Source organism: Gavialis gangeticus, unplaced genomic scaffold, assembly GCF_001723915.1.
Source record: "Gavialis gangeticus isolate Ggan-Ray unplaced genomic scaffold, GavGan_comp1, whole genome shotgun sequence".
NCBI lineage: Eukaryota > Metazoa > Chordata > Crocodylia > Gavialidae > Gavialis > Gavialis gangeticus.
This window is the reverse complement of record NW_017729022.1, coordinates 32228589-32234738: the sequence shown is the minus strand read 5'-3', so window position 1 is coordinate 32234738 and position 6150 is coordinate 32228589.

The window sequence follows — 6150 nt, the reverse complement described above, 5'->3', positions numbered from 1 at the left end:
AGGTGGATCCTTTCAGGCTTCAGGTCTTTTATTATTAAAATTATTACATTTAAAACTTGGAAAAGGGTGATATACTGGATCACTATGACAATGAAAATCAAATAAGCTTTTGAGAAAATGATACTTAGAAAAATCCCACATGGCATTTAAGCATTCTCGGTGTATTTTGATAGGTGAGTACATCATTGCCACTTGGGAAGCTTAACTGGCTTGTGAAGTGTTTTAATTTATTGGAAATTTCCAAGGTTGTTGCCTTTTTTTTTTGTGAAGTGTTTTAATTTATTGGAAATTTCCAAGGTTGTTGCCTTTTTTTTTTGCTGCTTTGGTGTAGTTTACAGGAAAAAGATTTAAATATGATGATATAAGCTTGGTGGATGCAGCATTCAAGTAACTTATCTAGCTTCATAACTATGGAAAGGGCTTTTGAAAAGCACTGCATAATTTGGTTCACCTTTTAACAGATGCACACCAATCCTCATTGCATAGCTAAGTTAGCCAGGTTGCAAGCTTAATGCAGTACACATCCAGTTTTTCTAAATAGTTCCTAACCTGTTCTTTTCCCATTGTTGGCTGCTCACCTGCTTCCCAAATTGTGCTGCCAGGTGCAGTAGTCTGGGAGCTGACCATGCCTGAGAAAGATGAGGTGAAAAAGGCATTGAATATTTCAGTCTCTTCCACATCATCTGTCACTAGGTTGCCTGCACTATTCAGTAAGGGACTCGCACATTCTTATTTTCCTTTTGTTGCTGACATACTTGTAAAAACTCTTCTTCTTACCCTTCACATCCCTTGCTAGCTGCAACTCCAACTGCACTTTGGCCTTCCTGACTTCATCCGTGCATATCTGAGCAATACTTATACTCCTCCCCAGTTGCTTCTGCAAACTTTTGTGTGTGTTAGCTCATTGAAGAGCTCCCTGCTAAGCCAAGCTGCCCTTATGCCCTACTGGCTAGTCTTTCTGTGAATCAGGATAGTTCATTAATATGTGCTCAGTAAGGTTTCTTTAAAATACAACCAGAACTCCTGGACTTCTTTCCCCTTCAGATGGGCCTCCCAGGGGATCCTGCCCATGAAATTCCCTGCACCAATCAAAGTCTTCTTTTCTGAAGTCCAGGGTCCTTACTCTGCTGCTCTCCTTTCTTTCTTTTCCTCGGGAGCCTGAACTCCGTCATCTTGTGGTCGCTGCTGCCCAAGTTGCCACCCACTTACTACATTCCCCACCAATTCTTCCCTGTTTGTGAGCAGCAGGGCAAGAAGAGAATGGCCCCTAGTTGGCCTTTCCAACACTTGCACCAGGAAGTTGTCCCCAACACTCTCCAAAAACTTCCTGGATTTCCTGTGCAGTGCTGTGTTGCCTTCCCAGCAGATGTCAGGGTGACTGAAGTCCTCTATGAGAGAACCAGGGCCTGTGATCAGGAAACTTCTGCTACCTGTTTGAAGAAAGCCTCATCCACCACTTCCTCCTGGTCTGGTGGTCTATAGCAGAACCCCACTTTGACATTGCCCTTGTTGCTGTCTCCTCTGACCCTAACCCAGACACTTTCAACAGGCCTATTTCCAGTTTCAGACTGGAGTTCTGAGCAATCATGCAGCTGTTTTACATATGCCCAAAATTGGTGGGCATGACAAAGATGGTAAGACTGTGCCATTTTATTGTGGTGGGTATGTTTGCTTTGTGGCAGGAGAGCATAGGCTCTCCATTGCCCTGGGCAGGTGACTGGAAGCTTGAGGGGCCTGATCCTGTGGGTACCAGCAAGGAGGCAGGGAGCAGTAAAGGAGGCAGAGGATTTCCTGGCAAGAGGTGATGCGTGTTTCACCTAAGAAAGCAGATCAGCTGTGGCAGATCATGTCCTGCCATGGCTGATCTGGTTTGGTTTGGCAATGTTTGTTTCTACCCTTAGACCTGATTCCACAATGCTCAACACACAGTGACGGTGCACCCCTCCCTTCCAGTCATTCAGCCTCTTTGTCTCATTTAATTGTGGCTAAAAAAAATGTGACCAATTGAATTACTTTTAATTTACATACTGTTCAGTCATTTGTAGATCCTGGAACATGTCACAGAAGTGTAGGTTGAGGGCTGTGAGCATGTCCTATGGCATCTGAAGAATGAGGGAAATAGCTTCCTACTAACAGAAAGGGACTTCAGATATCATAGAGGGCACCTGCTAGAAATTCCCTCCCCCTTGCTTCAAGTATTCAGTAGGGGCTGATGTGAGGGACTTCCTTAACTCCTGGCTTCCAAATCTACTGCGAACAGTCATACTGTATTTCCAGTACTGTAAAACTGGGCAGAGCAATGTTTTAATCAGTATTAATAAATTTTAAATTTAAGCAGCATTAACATACACCCGAATAGCCAGTTTTATGCACGATGCTTAGATGTGAAGGCAAGAGGAGTCTTTCCTTCTCTCTAGGCAGTCAAGAACAAGGATCATTTTGTTCTTGTTCCCCAGTGGGTACAAATACCCCAGAAAGACAATGGGAGGAGATGAGGAAATAATTTCACATCATGCTACACATGCTGGGCAAAAGACCTCACCAGCTGTGCCGTATGGAGGAAAGCAAACTGTACCCACAGAGTTATTACAACGTCCTTTTCTGCCCTAAAAAATGCATCTTGCTCTGCTTGTATCAGTTTAAAATGCTGCTGCAAAGACAATTTCTCCATCTTGTTGCTTTGACCTTGTTGCCTGCTCTTTCCATCTCTCTACTTTTTTCCTGTTCTCCATTGTATCACACCTCATTCTTCACATTCAAGGTCCTTCATGGCTTATTCCTTCATTACCTTTTCTCTCTATCTTAAGATTCAGTCTCTAAGACTGACTCTCATTTCCAGTTCGTGCATGATGCCAGTCTCCATTGTACATGGTCAAACAAGCACATCTGTGCTTTCCCCCATATTGCACCTTACCATAAATACTTGCAGCTAATAACCCTTTTTCAAAATCACCCTTGAACATGGTGCCTGCAGACTACTTAACGTTTTTTTCCTGCTGGCATATTAAGAGCACAGCCTATGATGCTGACCAGTGTTGTCTCCTTGTTGTCTTGAAGGCCATTGTCTTTTTGTATCCATTTGTTGTCTCTTGATTTACATTGAAAATTGTACCTTGAAGAGGTAGAGGGGTACAGGATAGAGACTGTATTTTTGTGTTTGTACATTGACTGGATCAATGGGGTCCTGATCCAGGACTGGTGCCCAGGTCCTGTGATGATTAAATGGACAGTCTCTTGTCCCTAACAGCTCAGAGAGAGAGAGAAAATACCTCCTTGGTGCTGTCCTTGGACAATGCACTTTTGTGTAGGCTGCACCCATGTTCCACAATGTAGCCCCAAATACTCAGGGAATCTGTGTACAACATCATTATATAAATGTATGTGCAAAGGAATGCAGTCAAAATGTAAATCATTTATTTTTCCCCTGCTTGTCAATCTCCCTCCCCCACCTGACAAGGGGGAAAAAATAAAGCCCTAAAGCTTATGAGACAGGGCAATTTTGGTTGTTCTGTGTAGTAGCTATTGCTGCCAGCCAAAGGAACTGAGTGTTCACTGCCACCTAATGGAAGAATGAGAATATAACTTAACTCTTGTATATTAGGTGTCTTAGGTTATTGCAAGACAGAAAAAAATTTTTACTTGTGCTCTGGGTCACTTACCGCTCGCCACTCCAGCTGCCGGGTGGAGGCAGGGCCTGGTCCCCACTGCTTGGTCTGTGCTTGTGGAAAGTCCCCTTCTGGCAAGAGGGGGCTTATTCAGGAGCTGGCCCCGCTTATAGGCCAGATGGCAGCTGTGGCTGAGCCAGGCAAACCCCACTGCAGTGCTAGCAGCTGAATAAGCCCCATACTGCTGGGAAGGGGCTTGTCCCAAACACAGAGAGGCCACTGGCACCGCAATAGGGTCTACCTGGCCCAGCTGCTGCTACCGCTGAATGCTTGGGGCCATCCCCCTCCTGGCAGGAAGGGGCTTATTCAGCCGCTGGCCCTGAGCACAGAGTAGAGGTGGCCAAACCAGGCAGAACCCGCTGCAGTGCCAGCAGTCCCCCTGCTTGGGGCAAGCCCACTTCTGGCAGGAGGGGGCTTGTTCGGCTGCTAGCCACTGGCACCGCAGCAGGGTTGGCCTGGCTTGGCCACAGCCGCCGCTTGGCCTGCCAGAAGGGGGCTGGTCCCAAGCACAGATTGAGCAGTGGGGGCTGGGCCCTGCCCCCGCCCCCACCCCCACCCGGCAGCTGGAACGGCGAGCAGTAAGTGAACGTGCTGGGCAGCAGCCTGTCATGGCTTCCTAGAGCGCAAGCCCCTTCCCAACGGGGGCTGCTCTGTGGGGCCGGCTGAGCCACCCTGAAGCGCAGCAGCACTCCAGGGGACCTGCAGAGCTCTGGCCCATTCAGGACCTTAGTGCTGCCACGCGCAGCCTGCTGCAGCTCTGCCAGCCCCACAGCACAGCGCCCCTGCCAGAAAGGGGCTTGAGTTCCCACACATTGACAGGGGCTGCTGCCCCCAACAAGGGCTCTGCCCCCTCCCACTGCAGTGGCGGAGAGAGGGCATGGCTAGACAGGGCAGGCAGACCCGGCTGCCAGTGGAGGTAGAGGGGAGACTAACTCTCCTCCATGCCCCTTTCTGCCTCAGGGGCCATGGTGCTCCACTGCTGCAGCAGTGAGTGGGGAGCACCCGGCAGATGCTATTCGGTTCCCTGCCAGTGGGGTAGAGAGAGGGGGGAATTAAACTCTCCCTGGCCAGATTCCTGCCCCTGCCGGTCCCTGCACTGGCTGGGGAGCAGAGGGGCAGGCCCACCCTGGCTGGGCTGGGGCAGAGAGCCCGGCCCAGAGAGCATGCAGAGATGCTGGTGGTCTGGGACAGACATTGCATAAACCAGTTTGAGCCAAATCAGTTAAGTCTGATAATTCAACTAGGTTCATCTCAAATTGGTTTCAGCCATTTTAAAACTGGTTTATATGCACTGAATGTCTCTTCTGTTACAAATTTAAACCAGTTTCTGATCACTTAAACTGGTTTATGTGTAATTTCTGTCCCTAGCCATGGAGTCAACACTGCCGCAGCAGGGTCAGGCTGGATCTGTGCTCCAGGCTGCAGCAACAGGGCCTGCCAGCAAGGAGCAAAAGTAAGGGGGAGTGTGGCAGCAGGGAGGGGAAGACAGGGAGCAATGGGGGCTTGAGGCTGCGGCAGCAGAGTGATGGGGTATGCGGGGGCAGGGCAGGGAGCAGCTGTGGCTGTCCACAACTGGGGGTTTGGGTCAGAACCACAGCAGCTGCCTGCCCCCTTGCTGCCTTGTGCTCAATTGTAAGATTAGAGGCTTTCCCCACCATGCTAAATGGGAGGGGGAAAAAAAACCCTTGTCTCCTAATGGAGTAAATATGGTAACATACTCTTAGTGTAGTGGTTTAAAACAGTCTGGTGCAGTTTGCACTATTTCAGCCATAAAAAACAAAATCAGCATAACAGGTGAAAATGACCATTTTCAAGTAGAGTTCAACTTGCTCAAGTCTTCTGCACACAAACAACTATGTAACTCCTTCAGTATATATATATAAAATAATTCAGCACTTGGCACTAGTAGGATCAGCATACTTCCTCATCACAAATCAAATGGAATATCTGAGCGTAACATTATATTTTTAAAGACCTACATATTGTAACAAGAATTAATATAAAAGACCAATGGCTTATTCTTGCACAGGAAGATGTTAAACAACTTTTCAAAGGAAATAGTTTCTCTTTTTCTACATCCCTGATCAAGTTAACAAAAGGGAGTTGAAATAGTGCAGAACATATGTATAGCTCATGTGTTTGCATTATACTGCTCAAGGAAACCTCACCAACTCAGCATCAGGTAATTGAGTTTTGGACAAAAAATGATGACAGGAATAGGAAGGACCGTCTGACTTAGTAAGTACTGCAAAAATCTTTTCATGATGAATTAGTTGGATAGAAATAAAGGTCTTTATTGGGATGGAAATGTGTTTCCTGTGGACATGTACTGATTATATATTTTAAAAAAAATTCCAGTTACGGGTAAACACTAGACTGTCAACAAGAGAGGTCTGTAGAATCCATATCACCAGAGGTCTTAGACATACATAGGGTTCAAATTACACTTTGACTCTTCCGGGGGGGGGGGGGGGAAAAAAAAAAT